Raw genomic sequence first — 18,287 nt, forward strand, 5'->3', positions numbered from 1 at the left:
ATGTTAGCTGATAATTAGTATGTTCCTTTACCCCAATACTCCTTTAATACCTGTATATACTAATTAATCAATATTCACAGATACTGTCTGACGAGTTAGTATTTAAGTGTACAATATGTATAAATATTAAACTATTTCTGGATAATTTATTTTCCCCTCTCTGTTGTGGTAAGAAGTTTGGTATATACTCAAAAGAATTCATAAATTTCTATCCTTTTATTATAATATTCTTCTTAATAATCCTCTGAATAACCCTAAACTTTAACTGTTTATATAGCAACATTGTTAAAAATATTTAACTATAGTACATTATGATAAGACTTCCGCTGTTTCATTATCAATAGTCTGCTAGTGGGCGACCCTCTTAATTATCAGCTAAAATCTTGTTTTAAGTTTTCCCCTACTATACCTCATGATATTGTTTATAATAAATCTTGATTTTTATGACTATACCAACTGCAAGTTATTTCGTCTGATTCTCCCAGTTCAGAGAAGATGGCAGTTGGACAGAATTTCGAGAACGTCGGACAAATTGCCTTGCGGCATTTGTTCTGGATTTCAGTATTCTGAGTTCGAATGTCGCCGAGGTCAGCTGTAGGGAACTTGGAATGATATAAAGAGGAGCAAACAAGTACGTACACCAAATCCATGGCAGCCTTAAAATAAGCGAATTACAAAATGTTGCCTCACATATTCCACATAATTTTTTCCCCATCTAAATGCAACCGTAACTCCTATAGACATAAATGTTTTCAATTGTATGGCACCTCACCTGTTGGATCGTCAGGTGCAAAACGTTACTGTTTCTTGAGGTCTCTGGTGGAGACTTTCGTGCAACTCGTATAAATTAAAACAAAACCAAAAAAAAAAAAAATAATAATAATAATAATGGTGATGATGATGATGATGATGATGATGATGACGACGACGACAACAACAACAACGACAACAACAACAACAACAACAGCAACAACAGCATCAACAGCAACAACCACAACAACAACAACAATAACAATAATAATAATAAACCGAAAAGATCCACAAGCACAGTGTAGAATGGTGACAAAATCTGAACCATTGATTATTAGGCTGGTAATCTTTGTTTCAGCCGTTAACTCTCTTATTAACTACTAAACATCATTTTCAAATGATTCTTTCAGCTAAAATGTCAATGAAGAATTAGGTGAAGACTACAGATATTTAATTAGGTTGCTTCCTAGCTCTACTTGTTCAACGGCAACATTTGTGGGCTTCTGTCAGATCGCAGTTCCATGTGTTCAAACTTTATGAACTTAGGGTCAGCATATAAATCACCCTTTTGTGTTTAACTTCAAAGAATTACTTTGAAATGGTTCTCAACATTTCCACTCCAGTTATTCTGCTATCAAAAGTTCCTTGTAACAGAACAACTTGTAAACTTGTAACCTAAATTATTTTTGACTTCTTCTTGTCCCTGTGATTAAAAGCAAACTTCATTAAATGCTGTAATGTAATAAAAACAATGAATACACATCAAACATACCTAACATATAATAATAATAATATAATAATAATAATAATAATAATAATAATAATAATAATAATAATAATAATAATAATAAACAAATCTAATCCAATAACATCGACGGAATTAGATAAAGGAACCTAAGGAAAACTTGAAGGAAGCGACCTTTTAACGAAGACACTAAGAAAAAAAACGAAATTTCACTGCCATACAAAGTACAGTTTCTCCTACGCACGGTGTCTCAAGGAAACATGTGCGAAACACACGCACGATATCAACACCGGAAAGTTTACATAGAATAAAATAGAAACGGACCAAAATAGAAAATAGTGAGTACATAAATTGAATAATTATGCATACACTCGAATGTCTACACAATCATATATACATTTTGATACCCATAGGACTACACATACATCCTAAAGTTGAACACACTAAGTGAAATTTACAGGACACACACTCACGCACATGAAAACACGTGTCACAAACCAAGCAAAAACAGAATCAAAACTTTCTTTGTTTTTTTTCTTATTTTATTCTCATATTTTAAAACTACCACAGACAGAGTGAACCTTTCATAAGGGTAAAAAACACCACAAAAACAAAAAAACTATGTCCGGAGTTAAATCTACCAACAACAAAATTATAAATAAAAAAATACCGACGAATACAGACCTGCTAGCCTTAATAAATTACGATACGAGCGATGTTTATATTTAGAGGCGGTGTCGTCGCAAAAACTTAACCCTAAACTGACAGATCCGACTCCTAATGTAAGAGCCGAAGCTCGTCATGCCTCAATGTCAACAAAACAAATTACAAACCACAATGGTCATCGATCGGTTTACAAAAGACCACAAAGCCGAACATTGAACCAAATTCTGATTGAAAAATCAGCCACTGGTTCAAATCTTTCCGACACAGAGGAGCTGGACGTACCCCACAACCGGAAAATTCCAACAGATGGCCATCCATGCCCGTCATCAAATAACCAAAAGAAAAAGAATGAAAAATGGTCTAGGGAAGATAATAAGGAAGTTCTTACGGCCTTCTACCATGCCATATATTTCCCCACAGATAAATCTAACACTGTACAAACCTACATAAACTGGAGACAGAAACACCCTGAAGTAAGACCCTACATAGACAGTAACAAACATGCCAACGTCAGAGGAAACATTATAAAAAAAATATTGACTGAAGTAGAGATTGATCAACTTAGACAAGCAGTAACGGATAAAAACAACGAAGACACAGCTAAAGAAGATAATACAGAGGAAATAATTATAGACCAGCCCAGGGCTGATATAAACGCAGTAAGGGTTGAAAGAGTATAATTGATAGGCAAAGTGAAATACTCACTGAACCAATCATAAACACTAAGACAGATGAACATCAAGTAGAAGAAGAAAGTCACACAAATATTGACCCAACTGAACTACATGAACTAAAGAATCAAAACCAGTATGGATGAACGTGATACACTCCCTAGAATCCGCAACTCTAACCAAAACATGAAAATAATTGGTAAAATCCGGCTTGCACCTAAGGATATAATTTCAGCTAATGATGTTGATATCACAGATCTCAACCACCTATACTATGCATCCGCGAAAATCTCAACGATTCTATGTGGTGAAAAGATTAGAAAACGGCAACATTCCCACAAAAAGCCTTCTTGGCAAGAGCGTATCCAACATCAAATTAAACTTCTTAGGTCTGACATTGAATGTTTGAAAAACCTTAAGGTTGACAAGACTACCAAACCTACAAAACCCAAAAATTAAAGAAAAATATAATATGAAGACTATACTTGATATTGATGCCACCATAGAAACCATCAAGCAAAAGGTATCTGTTAAAGCTGCCCGCATAGCGAGATATGAAAAGCGTGTTAGATTCTTCAAGGAAAACAACATGTTCAAAAACAACCCCAAAATTTTTACAGGAAGATAGGGAAATCACCAGTTACTGTAAAGTCTGTACCATCAAAAGAAGAAGTGCACGGTATTTGGAATGAAATTTGGGCAGAAGAAAAAACACACAACGAAAAGGCCCCTTGGATTGATAGACTATCTACAGACTCCTTAGAGGAGCAAAAGTGGGAGGGTGTCAAAGTAGAAGATATAAGATCTGCTCTCAGAAGGTCAAGCAAATAGAAGTCTCCGGGAAAGGATAACATTCCTAACGTCTGGTTGAATGCCTTCCCAGAGAGCCATGAACTGCTAACAGAACTTTACAATGATGTTTTGCAACACCCTAGTAGGATGCCTGCTTGGCTAGTTAATGGTTTGAACCAAAATACTATAGACCCATAACTTGCTTAACAACTATGTATAAAACGCTAACATCAGTCCTGACGGAATATACCTATAGTTTTTTAATAAACAGCAGCATATTCCCTAATGAACAGAAAGGATGTAAACGTGAATCCTATGGTTGTAAAGATCAGCTACCCATCAATAAGATGATCTTAGAAGATTGTCACAAACGACACAAAAACTTATCAATAGCCTGGATAGGCTATAAAAAGGCTTTTGATAGCCTACTACATAGCTGGATAAAGAAATGCCTGGAAATGTATAAAATAGCTCCTACTCTGCGAAACATTTTGTCTGTAAGTATGAGATCATGGAGAACCACTCTAACTTTGAACAGTGACAATTAATCTCTAAATGCTGGTGATGTAAAAATTTCATGTGGTATTTTCCAAGGCGACTCACTATCACCACTCCTCTTTTGTTTAGCCTTAATACCTCTCTCAAAATTGCTCAATGACGCTCAGCACGGATATAAAATGTTGGATAAAAATATAAATCATCTCATTTACATGGATGATTTAAAGCTCTTTGCAAAAAATGACCAACAACTCAAGGGCTTACTAACGATTGTTAAACAATTCAGCGATGACATCAGAATGCAATTTGGCCTCGATAAATGTGCAAAAGCTACCTTTATCAAAGGAAAAATGACAGAAACATCTAAAGTTAACCTTGACCAGCAGAATGTCATAAAAAAGTTAGACCCATCGGAGAGCTACAAGTACCTAGGGGTAATTGAAGGGGATGGAATAAGTCATTTAGGGGTGAAGGAAAGCATCAGGAGAGAATGTTATCGCAGAGTAAGAGCAATACTCAAGACAGAGCTGAATGCGAGAAACAGGATCGAAGCGATCAATGCTTTAGCAATACCAGTCGTGACTTACAGTTTCAATATCGTTAACTGGTCAATTACTGAAATATGTAATCTTCACAGAAAAATACGAAAACTGTTGACAATGCATAGAATGCACCACCCTAAGGATGATATAGAACGACTTTATCTGCCAAGAAAAGAGGGAGGCCGTGGACTTTTACAACTGGCAATAACAATGAAGATTGCTACTATTGGTCTAGACACCTACCTGAAAAACTCTGGGGACTGGATGTTAAATCTTGTCTCAAAACATGAAAACAAAAACGCATCATAGTCAGTAACAAAACAGGCAAAGGAATATCTAAGTGAATTCCGAATACAACAAATTTCGGAATTAGACATACAAGAAACAAGCACAGAAAAAGCTAAGCGCATGAAAACCCGTGCTAAAACTGCTGCTTAGATATTCTGAATGAGAAATGGCAAGAAAAACCTCTCAATGGCAAATACCCAAAGAGGGCGAATAATGCAAATGTTAACAAAGCCCTGACCCATCAATGGCTAATGACCTCTGGATTAAAATCTGAAACAGAAGGGTTTATCATAGCAGCCCAAGATCAATGCCTACCTACAAAGAACTACCAGGCCAACATATTAAAGAATGGCAGTAGCCCAACATGTCGAGTATGTCAACAACAAAATGAAAACATTGATCATTTTGTCTCCAAGTGCAGTCTTCTTGCACTTACAGAGTATTTCAACAGGCATGATAGAGCTGCACAATATATTCACTGGGTAATTTGCAGAAGCCTGCCCCATGATAAAAACTGGTGGGAACACAAACCACCTCCAGTGCTTGAAAATGACCACATCGTACTCCACTGGAACTTTACCATTCAAACTGACAGAAAGATTGGCGCGAATAGGCCAGGCATCATAGTAAAAAACTTCAGACAAAAAACATGCCTCCTCATTGATATGACTGTTCCAATCGATATAAACGTATCTGTCAAGACCTACCAGAACTGAGCAAATATAAAGATCGTGAAATAGAAATCAGAAAAATGTGGAACTTGAAGACTAAAACAATACCTGAAGACTAAAACAATGCCCTGGGAATGATAGCAAAAGGGGCTGATTGCTACCTAACTCAGATACCAGGAAACCCAAAAATGGCAGAAATTCAAAAGATAGTGCTCATAGAAACTGCTCATATCCTACGCAAAATACTTTCTATGTAATCTCAAGTTTTAAAACAAACATAATTTTCGTAAGGTTTTTTTAGGCATTCACTAGTGCAACACTAAGTACAAAACCAAATATATGGTACCTTAGGAATAACACCAACATGAACTTCCAACTTGTTGTCTCTTGAGGTATCTGGGTGAGACTTGGAGCCAGCTTGTGCAAATGTAAAGCAAAAGTCAATCATATAATAATAATAATAATAATAATAATAACAATAATAATAATAATAATAATAATAATAATAATAATAATAATAATATAATAATATAATAATAATAATAATAATAATAATAATGTTTAAGAGAAATACACCGTGGGACGTTTAAGATGTAAGAACGATAAAACAGAGCAGCTCCGAAATATATCCACAAACATCGAAAACAAGGACATCGTATGGAGCCAAAGATTTACTAACAAAGGATTGGACTGTATCCGAGTAAGTAATACTCATTGAAATTTATTACTATTTTCGAAACGAAATGATGCATTTTAACTCGATATCATCTCCACCTCTAACACAACACATGTAAACATGCGTGAAACATTATGATCCATCAACACCAGATCATCCCCGACCCCAAACACCATGTACAAAGGAACTACGAAGAAATTAAATACCACCGATATTATTCAACCCAAGAATAACAATCGGGAGGTACGTACTTTAAACTTACAACACAAAATGTACGAAAAACTACACGTGCAAAACAATGTGACAACAGAAATGAACGGACCGGTACCCTACGAAAACGACGACCGTCAAAATAATGGGCCGGACGTTGTTCCTCATGTCCCGCAAATAAAATCCAAAAGACATAAATGGACACGTGAGGAATACATTTCTATCCTACACGCATACTTCACAGCAGTGCTCTTCCCAAAAAATGAAAACACAACAACACATACATATAAAATATGGAAGGAAAATAACGTAAATATAGACTTGGATACAGAAATGAACCATAATAAACTAGCCAACGTACGAAGATACATTCTCAACGCAAAAAAAATCAGAAATAGAAATAGAACATCTAAAAGAAAAAAATACATCAGGAAAATGTAGATAGAAGCCACACAACAATGTCCAATAATATAAACACTGAAACAGTAAAACACGAAGACAAACGTAACATTCCCAACAAACACGATGTTAACAAAAAACAACAAACCCAGACCGTAAGGATGCATAATAATACACGACAAACAGCAAGCCAAAACGCGGCAAACAAACATATAAATAAGAAAGAAAGCGACACAAATCTAAAACCTGGAAACAACGAAGAGGAGCCGAATGATTATGATAATATAAAAAGTAAAATAATCAAAGAACTGAAAACCACAGAGCTCAAAATGGACCACCGACCATACCTCCCAAAAATCAAAATAGACGAAATAACAACACCAATTATAAACAGCATAAACCTAGCCGTCATGGAACTAATAGCCACTGAAACAAAAAGCGATATCACTAAGCTAAATGACTTAGTATACGCAGCAGCCACTGCAGCCACAAAAGAAGTTGGATACTCACTCAATCCCATCCAAACAGGAGTACCACCACCCAAACAAACCCTGTGGATAAATAACATCCAAAACAAAATACAAAAAATGAGAAAAGATCTGTCGATTCTTAATGAAATCAGTAGACAATCAACGCTACTGAGCAACAAAAAGAAAACAAAAATACTCCGCAAATATAACATGACAGAAAAACATTTACCTGAGATAAAAGAAAAGCTGAAGCAAGATATCCTTGCCAAAGCACAAAGGATCCGCCGGTACGAGAAACGCCAGCGCTTCTTTGAACAAAACAAAAAGTTCAGCTCCAACCCCAAAATGTTCTACCAAGAATAAAATAGAAATCACTGCAGCACCAACGGCAGAAGAAGTGGAAGAATTCTGGAGAGAAATATGGTCGGCGAACGAACAACCAAAAAAAAGGAGTATTAAAACAACAAACTCAGCATCTGAGCAACTTTGGACCCCCATAACAATTGAAGAGGTCACCCAGGCACTGCAAAGACTAAGCAACTGGAAGGCACCTGGGCATGACAAGATCCCCAACTTCTGGTTGAAATATCTAACAGGAATGCACAAAAAGCTGGTTGAAAATTTTAATAACATACTGGCAGAGCCAGAGACAATCCCTGAATGGCTCACGAAGGGGAAAACCATCTTAATTCCTAAATTAAATGAGACAGCAAAACCAGAAAACTACAGACCAATAACCTGTCTCCCTACAACGTACAAGGCATTTACTGCAGTGATATCGCAAAGGTTGAACAAGCACCTGGACGAAAACAACCTGTTTCGAGAAGAGCAGAAAGGATGCCGCAAAGGCTCATATGGCTGTAAAGATCAACTAATGATTAATAAAGTCATAACTGAAGACAGCCACAGAAAGAAGAAAGGCCTCAGTATGGCCTGGATTGACTACAAAAAGGCGTTTGATAGCATCCCCCACACATGGATCCTCGAAACACTAACCATTAACAAAGTAGCACCAACAATTATAAAATTCATAGGGCACTCTATGAATACATGGCAAACAGTGCTACAGCTCCAAACAAAAGAGGGACTCATGAAAACCAAAGCCATTCCCATTAGAAGAGGAATATTCCAGGGAGACACGCTCTCTCCACTCCTTTTCTGCTTGGCACTGTCATCTGATATGCTAAATAGAACTGGATGCGGATATAAATGTTACGGCAAAACGATCAGCCACCTTTTATATATGGATGACCTAAAACTATACGCTGCAAATGACAAACAACTGGAAACACTATTAAAGACAGTTCATGGATTTACCAAAGAAATAGATATGAAATTTGGATTAGAAAAATGCGCCAAAGTAACCCTGAAAAGAGGAAAACTAGTTAAGAGTAGCAACATCACACTAGATAAAACCAATGAAATAAAAGAATTAGACCAAAGCCAAACTTACAAATACTTAGGAATCCATGAACACAACACACACAAATGAAAGAGAAAATAAAAAAAGAATATTATAGACGAGTTAGATCAATAAAAGCCCCTTCATGGTAAATACTGGATTAAACTAAACGCAAAAGAAATAGACAAAGAAAAATCCCAGTTATTGTTGAGAAGCTCAGCACTCAAATCAGAGACAGAGGGATTTTTAATTGCAGCACAAGACCAAAGCCTCCCCACCAGAAATTACCAAAAACATGTAATGAAAAGAAATATAACAAGTAACTGCAGAATATGTGGAGATGGACAAGAAACAATAAATCATATTATCTCTGGCTGCCCAGTCCTGGCTAAGAAGGAATATATTCACAGACATGACAGAGTTGGAACCTATATACACTGGAAGCTATGCCAACATTATGGAATAACAACAGAAAAAAGATGGTATAGGCACACACCAGAAAAGGTTACAGAAAACGAGAAAGCAATCATACTCTGGGATATGCCGATACACACAGATAGAGAAATTAAGGCCAACAGACCAGATATAGTTGTCAGAGATCATGAAGAAAAAAAAATGCTTTCCAATTGATGCATCAGTACCAACAGATGACAATGTTTCTCTAAAAGAAATGGAGAAACTTTCAAAATACAAAGACCTGGAAATAGAGGTAACCAGAATGTGGAATCTAAAAATAGAAACAATTCCTATCATTAGGCATGATAAAAAAAAAAATTCAGACAAATATATAACAAAAACACCAGGACTTACAAACATACAGAAAATTGCACTACTAGGCACTGCACACATCCTACGCAAAATACTTTCAATACAGTAACCATCAGAGCATCACAACAAATCACAGCACATACCTAAGGCACACAGAGCTGCGCTCGGTAGTGAAGTGAAAGCACACTATAAAAATAAAACTACTGAATAATAATAATAATAATGATAATAATAATAATAATAATAATAATAATAATAATAATAATAATAATTATAATTATAACAACAACAACAACAGCAACAGCAACAGCAGCAGCATCAGCAGCAGCAGCAGCAGCAACAACGACAACAACAACAACAACAACAACAATAATAATGCACCCTTATCAGACGAGTAGTCATGATGGGTATACTGGGCTTCGTATATTTTACCCCAGTGTCACTTTGATGGCATGCACTGTTCTCTCACTCAATAATAATAATAGTAATTACAATAATAATAATAGTAATAATAATAATAAATTTTGCCAGAAGGGCAGCAATTTTGGATGAGCGTTCAGCTGATACTTATTTCATCGACCCCGAAAGGATGAAAGGCAAAGTCGACCTCGACGGAATTTGAACTCAGAACGTAGCGGCAGACGAAATACCGCTGACCATTTCGCCCGGTATGCTAAAGATTCTTCCAGCTCACCGCCGTAGTAGTAGTAGTAGTAGTAGTAGTAGTAGTAGTAGTAGTAGTAGTAGTAGTAGTAGTAGTAGTAGTAATAATAATAATAATAATAATAATAATAATAATAATAATAATAATAATAATAATAATAAAAACAGAATAGACAACACATCAGAATGTGATAAGTACAGAATCTGTGGGCAAAATGGTGAATCCCTATGGCATATTACCAGCCAATGTACGCGACTAGACAGAAGGACTATAAAAGACGCCACAACAGTATAGCAAGACTTGTCCATTGGTCACTTTATAAAAAGTATGGACTTGACAGAGCAAAAAATTGGTACGACCATAAATCCGAAGGCATCATCGAAAATTCAAAGATCTGTGGGATTTTATGATTCAGTGCGACCATGAGATAGGGAATAGGAAGCCAGATCAAGCCTTTATTGAGAAAGAAAGCAAACTATGCTGGACCATAGATATAGCATACCCAGCTGACAACAAGGTATGCGATAAGGAAGAAAGAAAAGTCGACAGATATAACAGGTTGGCTTGGTAGGTTAAGTAGTTGTGATCGATGAAAATGGTGGTAGTTGTACCAATAATTGTCGGAGCCCTGGGAATAATGAGTAAAAGTCTTGAGAAGTACATGGAACAAATAGGGGATGCAATAAGTGCGGAGCACTTGCAGAAAACAGCACTGCTTTGAACCGCTCGAATACTCCGGAAGGTGCCCGAAAAATAAGAGGTGTTATCTTAGTTCACTGGTAGTGAACAGCTGACACCGTAGTACATCTCCAGCGTTAGGAGCTGTGCAAAGGCAATATTAATAATAATAATCTTTTCTACTAAAATCACAAGGCCTGAAATTTGTGGGGAGGTGATTAGTCAATTATATTGACCCCAGTGTTTCACTGGTACTTATTCAATCGACCCCGAAAGGATGAAAGACAAAGTCAACCTCGGCAGAAGTTGATCACATAACGCAGCGCCGGACAAAATGCCGCTAAGCATTTTACATGGTATGTTAACGAATCTGCCAGCTCCCCACCTTAGAAATAATAATAATAATAATATCAGAGCATCACAACAAATCACAGCACATACCCAAGGTACACAGAGCTGCGCTCGGTAGTGAAGTGAAAGCACGCTATAAAAATAAAAATAAAACTACTGAATAATAATAATAATAATAATAGTAATAATAATAAGAGCACTCAGAGAGCGCAAACCTCCGCCAAGGTGACATCAACGTCCTCTCAACGATTAACCGGAGATGATTTTTAAAATGAGAATATCTTAAATAAACTCGACTACTCTTACAAACGAGAATACTAAAAATGAACCCGATCGCTCTCAAAAATTAAATAAAAAAAAAACGAAAAAATAATCCCAGAATGGTAGTCAAGGAATGTGAGGAGGAATGTGCGGGCCGTATTTGTAATGCTGTGTGTGTGTCGTCTGCTGTGGGAAGAGGGACAGTTTTCTCTATGAAGGACTTTTGTAATATATCCACTGAAATAGTGTCTTTATGACCATTAAAGTCTATAGTGAAAAATTTATCCGTGCATGAAAGAAAACGGAAAGGACATGCATACGGTGCTATGAACTCACAAAAGTGTGAGTCCAAGTAAAGCTTCCTTCAAGGCAGAGCTAGAAATGCAATTGTCAAGTAGGAAAGATGTTTTAAACAGAAGCGATATATTCAAAATTGGTAAAACTAAAAATTGTGGATGACAAATGAAATTTATTATTGTTACTGAATATGCTAGTGCTATTTAATTTCTGAACGGTTTTGCTGCCGTTTGCTTATGTAGTTTGATTTCGTTGTCCATTAGTTTCTACTAAGTAAGAGACGCGAGTAAAATCAATAGAGAAATGAAAATAAAATTTTGGAAACAGCAACGTCGCCATAACTTACGTGGAAACCATAAGCGTGCTTTCAAGGGAGATAATCAGAGAAAGATTTGAAAGTGAACGTAAGATCGCAATACTTCATGTAAAGTAAATATAACAAATAATCCAGAATCCTTGTTCGATACCGGATCGATCCCAAAATCTAATCAGTTCATGCCAGTTACGAGGTCAAACATACCTGAAAGTTTCATCCGAATACATCCAGCGGTTCCTGATATACCTTACCCACGGACAAACAAACAAACAAACAAACACGAGTGAAAAGAATACTTCCACCTTCGCTAAGGCGGAGGTAATAATAATAGAAATGGGGATTTGAAGGTGGAAACACATGGTACAATTATTGAGTCGAAAGAGTACTAGAGCTGGAGAAATGTAAGATCTTGTAAGACTTTCCAATTCAAACGGACAAGAAATTAGAAAACAATTAACCAGATCTTACAATTATGGATGAGGAAAAGCGAAGTTGCTTACTTATCGACCCATCATGTCCATTTGATTCCAGGATCGTAACGAAAGAGGAAGAAAAACAAAAGAAAAAGACAATACAATCCCCTGAAATTTGAAATTTGGAGCATGCGAACAGTAAAGGTGGTGCTTACGATAATTGATATGCAGGGATCAGTAAGCCAAGATCTAGACAAATGGCTGAGGGAGTTTGAAATAGAATGCCCGGTAGATCTACAAAACGTTTGACTCTGAGGGACAGCAAGGATTATCAGGAGGGTCCTAAGCACGTAAAAGAAGTACAAGATGTTGTGGTACTTTAACATTCAGACTGACAGAGTAATAGAAGCTAGAAGGTCTGATTTGGTAGTAGTAGATAAAGAGAGTAGAAAGGCCCAGATAATTGACTTTATAGTTCCAAATGATGAAAAGATTAATATACGAAAAATAGCAAAGTACCAGGACCTAGCTATTGAATTACAGAAACTTTGGAAAGTGTGGGTAAAATGTAGTTATAGGTGCATTGGGAACTATTCCTAAAGATGTGAATAGATAGATAGAAGAGATAGGCGTAAAACCCAGTTTAGTACAGCAGCAGAAAACAGTATTATTAGGGACAGCTAGGATACTTAGGAGGGTTCTTGGAATCTAAGGTTACTTGCTTTAACCCGATACGAGGGTTCTTGGCCTCTAAAGCAGCTTGTTGTAGCCCGATGTTAGGATTCTTTTATTTTCCAACAGTCTAATCTGTTGAGTGTATATGAATAATAATAATAATAAATAATAATAATAATAATAATAATAATAATAATAATAATAATAATAATAATAAATGCCCTGATGCAGTACCAGGCAGTATGCCCTGATGCAGTACCAGGCAGTATGCCCTGATGCAGTACCAGGCAGTATGCCCTGATGCAGTACCAGGCAGTATGCCCTGATGCAGTACCAGGCAGTGGCTCTCATGGCTTCTGATCTTAACTGATTGGAAGTGTTATCAATGCCCTGATGCAGTACCAGGCAGTGGCTCTCATGGCTTCTGATCTTAACTGATTGGAAGTGTTATCAATGCCCTGATGCAGTACCAGGCAGTGGCTCTCATGGCTTCTGATCTTAACTGATTGGAAGTGTTATCATGTACATTGTTTTGTCTTGGTATAAAAGATGGGCTACAGCAAATATTCTGCTCAATACCACAGATTTGCTTGTCAGTAGTTTGACTTTAACCAGTTGAGCATGTCCCTTAGTGGCTGACGATGTGTGCATCTCTGATCACGAGCAGAAGTAGTGGGGGAGCATCATAGCCATGTGTTGAGAGGGATTCTTTGGAGTTTGAATAATTCACCTCTGGAAACATGGGTGGTTCTTTCAACATCCTTAAACAACCCTTATTCAGGGACCTTTTGAGCGGGATGGGCAACTCAACCTGAAGAAAATTCTAACTGGGCCCCAACTGCAAGGTCATGTGCTGTTTATCTTGATATGAGATCACCATGTCGCGCACATATGGTTGTGATGCATGTGCCTGGTGTACCCTTATCAGACGGGTAGTCATGATGGGTATATTGGGCTTCGTATATTTCACCCCAGTGTCACTTTGATGGCATGAACTGCTCTCTCACTCAATAATAATAATAATAATAATAATAATAATAATAATAATAATAATAATAATAATAAATAATAATAATAATAATTTTCAACTAGCAATAACCACGCCTCGGATAACCCTCATTGGCTATGGTACCGCCTCTGCGCAATAGTAATTTCATTTATTTGCCACCAGGGGAATATTACAAAGACAGACACAAAATGTTGGTCTTTACATTTAATGAAATGATAAAATAAATAAATAAATAGATAATTAATAAATAAATAAAAGGAGTAAGTATAGCCAGTGTACAATGAAAAAGAAGGGAAATATATATATATAGTATACAAAAGTTTAAAAAGTTGTTGGTGATTGAGATGTAGCACTCTTGATACAGGATGACCTCTAAGGATGATCGATGAAACCCACCGTCCAAGATCACTTTGAATATCAAGGGCAAGTGCCCTCTCCAGTTCTTTTTCTCCGATAAAATAATTACCAGTTGAATACTGGGTCGATGTAATCGGCTTACCCCCCCCCCCGAAACTTGCTGGCCTTGTGCCAAAATTTGAAACCATTATTATTATTATTATTATTATTATTATTATTATTATTATTATTATTATATTATTATTATTATTATTATTATTATCATTATTATTATCATTATTATTATCATTATTATTATTCAATATGTCACAGTTTCAGACAAATTTCTACTACATCACTTGGTACACCTCCTTGTTGCTAGGATGTGTGCTGCATTGTGTATTTTTTTTGTTGTGTTGGGTATGTGCAAACTGTTCCCTGTACTGTATTGCGTCAGCTTTTATTTTGTTATGGGGTCTGGCTCCAGTCCTTTGTTGTATTAGTGTTTGTATTGTGTGTTGTGTTCTTTCGTTGGGTAAGCGGTCTGTAGGTCGCCGTTTATTTTGGATGTTTGTTTTATAGAGCGAAATTTGTGTTTGTCGATTGTTTTGTTTGGGTTGCATAATTGAATTGATAGTGCCGTACGTAGGATATTATTAGTATGTCGACTTTGCCTTAATCACTGGGGTCGATGTAATCAACTTAATCCCCTTGTCTGTCCTTGTTTGTCCCTTCTATGTTTAGCCCCCTGTGGGCAACAAAGAAATAATTTATTACTATTATTATTATTATTATTATTATTATTATTATTATTATTATTATATTATTATTATTATTATTATTATTATTATTATTGTTATTATTATTATTCTATGTTTGACTTTTGCTTTACATTTGCACAAGTTAGCTCCAAGTCTCACCCAGAGACCTCAAGAGACAACAAGTTGGAAGTTCATGTTGGTGTTATGCCTAGGGTGCCATATATTTGGTTTTGTACTTAGTGTTGCACTAGTGAATGCCTAAAAAACCATACGAAAATTATGTTTGTTTTAAAACTTGAGATTGCATAGAAAGTATTTTGCATAGGATATGAGCAGTTCCCATGAGCACTATCTTTTGAATTTCTGCCATTTTTGGGTTTCCTGGTATCTGAGTTAGGTAGCAATCAGCCCCTTTTGCTATCATTCCCAGGGCACCTATGATAACAGGTATTGTTTTAGTCTTCAGGTTCCACATTTTGCTGATTTCTATTTCCAGATCTTTATATTTGCTCAGTTTCTGGTAGGTCTTGACAGATACGTTTATATCGATTGGGACAGTCATATCAATGAGGAGGCATGTTTTTTGTCTGAAGTCTTTTACTATGATGTCTGGCCTATTCGCGTCAATCTTTCTGTCAGCTTGAATGGTGAAGTTCCAGAGGAGTGAGATGTGGTCATTTTCAAGTACTGGAGGTGATTTGTGTTCCCACCAGTTTTTATCATCGGGCAAGTCCAGGCTTTTGCAAATTACCCAGTAAATATATTGTGCAGCTCTATCATTATTGTTACTCTTTTTACTCTTTACTCTTTTACTTGTTTCAGTCATTTGACTGCGGCCATGCTGGAGCACCGCCTTTAGTCGAGCAAATTGACCCTGGGACTTATTCTTTGTAAGCCCAGTACTTATTCTATCAGTCTCTTTTGCCGAACCGCTAAGTGACGGGGACGTAAACACACCAGCATTGGTTGTCAAGCAATGCTAGGGGGACAAACATAGGCACACAAACACACACATACTCATATATTTATATATATACGACAGGCTTCTTTCAGTTTCCGTCTACCAAATCCACTCACAAGGCATTGGTCAGCCCGGGGCTATAGCGGAAGACACTTGCCCAAGATGCCACGCAGTGGGACTGAACCCGGAACCATGTGGTTGGTTAGCAAGCTACTTACCACACAGCCACTCCTGCGCCTATATTGTTGTTGTTATTATTATTATTATTATATTATTATTATTATTATTATTACTGTTGTTGTTGTTGTCGTCATCATCGTCATCATCGTCATCGTCATCATCATCATCATCATCATCATCATCATCATCATCATCATCATCATCATCATCATCATCATTATCATCATTGTTATTATTCAGCAGTCTTATCTTTATTGCGTGCTTTCACTGCACTACCGAGCTCAGTTCTGTGTGCCTTGGGGATGTGCTGTGGTTTGTTACTGTATGGAAAGTGTTTTACGTCGGATGTGTGCAGTACCTAGTAATGCTATTTTCTGTATGTTATGTATATTTTTTAGTCCTAGTGCTTTTGTTATGTATATGTCTGAATATATTTTTCTATCATACCTAATGTGCCTATTATGATAGGAATTTTTCTGTTTTTAGACTCCATATTCGAGTTACCTCTGTTTCCAGATATTTGTATTTTGAAAGCTTCTCCATTTCTTTTTGAGAAACATTGTCATCTGTTGGTACTGGTACATCAATTAGAAAGCATTTTTTCTTGATGATCTCTGACAACTATATCCGGCCTACTGGCCTTAATTTCTCTGTGTGTATTGGCATATCGTATAGTATAGTTGCTTTCTCATTTTCTGTGACCTTTTCTGGCGTGTGATTATACCATCTTTTTTCTGTTGTTATTCCATAATATTAGCATAGCTTCCAGTGTATATAGGTCCCAACTCTGCCGTGTCTGTGAATATATTCTTTCTTAGCCAAGACTGGGCAGTCAGAGACAATATAGTTTATTGTTTCTTGCCCATCACATATTCTACATTTACTAGTTATGTTTCTTTTCCTTATATGTTTTTGGTAATTTCTGGTGGGGAGGCTTTGGTCTTGTGCTGCAATTAAAATTCCTTCTGTCTCTGCTGTCAGTCCTGAGTTTCTCAACCATTCTTGGAATTTTGCCTTGTCTATTTCTTTTGCGTTTAGTTTTTTTTTTAATCCAGTATTTGCTATGAAGGGGCTTTTCTTGCCATCGTTTTATTATGATCTGTTGCTGTTCCAGTTTTAGTTTGGATTTTAGTTGTTTTAATCTTTTGTTGTTTCTTCCTTTTCTTCATAGTTGTTAGATACTATGACTTCTTTTCTGTATTTTTATCTTCCTTAAAAACTGAAAACGGTTTTTTGTTTTGTTCACGTTTTGTGGCTATTTGTACTAGTTTTCCATGCTTCTGATGTAGGTATTTGTATAGTCCAATGTTGGTAATTTTGTAATAGTTTTCTAGCTGTATAAAGCCTCTACCAACTTCGATACGTTGTATATATAACCTTTCTATGTCAGATTTTAGGTAGTGCATCCTGAATACTGTCGTTATTTTTCTTGTTTTCCTGTCTACTTTGATTAGTTCATTTAGTGTCCAGTTAACTTATAACTGGGACGGTTAGAGTGTTGATACCTATTATCTTGTTTTCGGCATTGAGCTCTGTTTTCAGTATTAATCTAACTCATCTATAGCATTCTTTTTTATTATTTTCTCTTTCATACGTGTGTTGCATCGTATCTAGTTCATTGATTCCTAAGTATTTGCATGTCTGGCTTTGGTCTAATTATCTTATTTCATTTGCCTTATCTAGTGTGATGTTGCTACTCTTAACTAGTTTTCCTCTTTTCAAAGTTGTTTTGGCACATCTTTTTAAGCCAAATTTCATGTTTATTTCTTTGGTAAATCCATGTACTCTCTGTAGTAATATTTCCAGCTGTTTATCATTTGTAGCGTACAATTTTAGG

General features: G+C 36.3%; 1 protein-coding gene and 1 pseudogene across 1 annotated transcript in view; one reads left to right on the forward strand and one right to left on the reverse strand.

Moving 5' to 3' along the window:
- Positions 1–18,287, forward strand: part of LOC115217846 (neo-calmodulin-like) — a 68,912-nt gene that overhangs the window by 3,037 nt on the left and 47,588 nt on the right. The window lies entirely within an intron of this gene.
- LOC115219936 lies at positions 14,239–14,352 on the reverse strand (annotated as a pseudogene).

This window comes from Octopus sinensis, linkage group LG1 (assembly GCF_006345805.1).
Source record: "Octopus sinensis linkage group LG1, ASM634580v1, whole genome shotgun sequence".
Classification (NCBI taxonomy): Eukaryota; Metazoa; Mollusca; class Cephalopoda; order Octopoda; family Octopodidae; genus Octopus; species Octopus sinensis.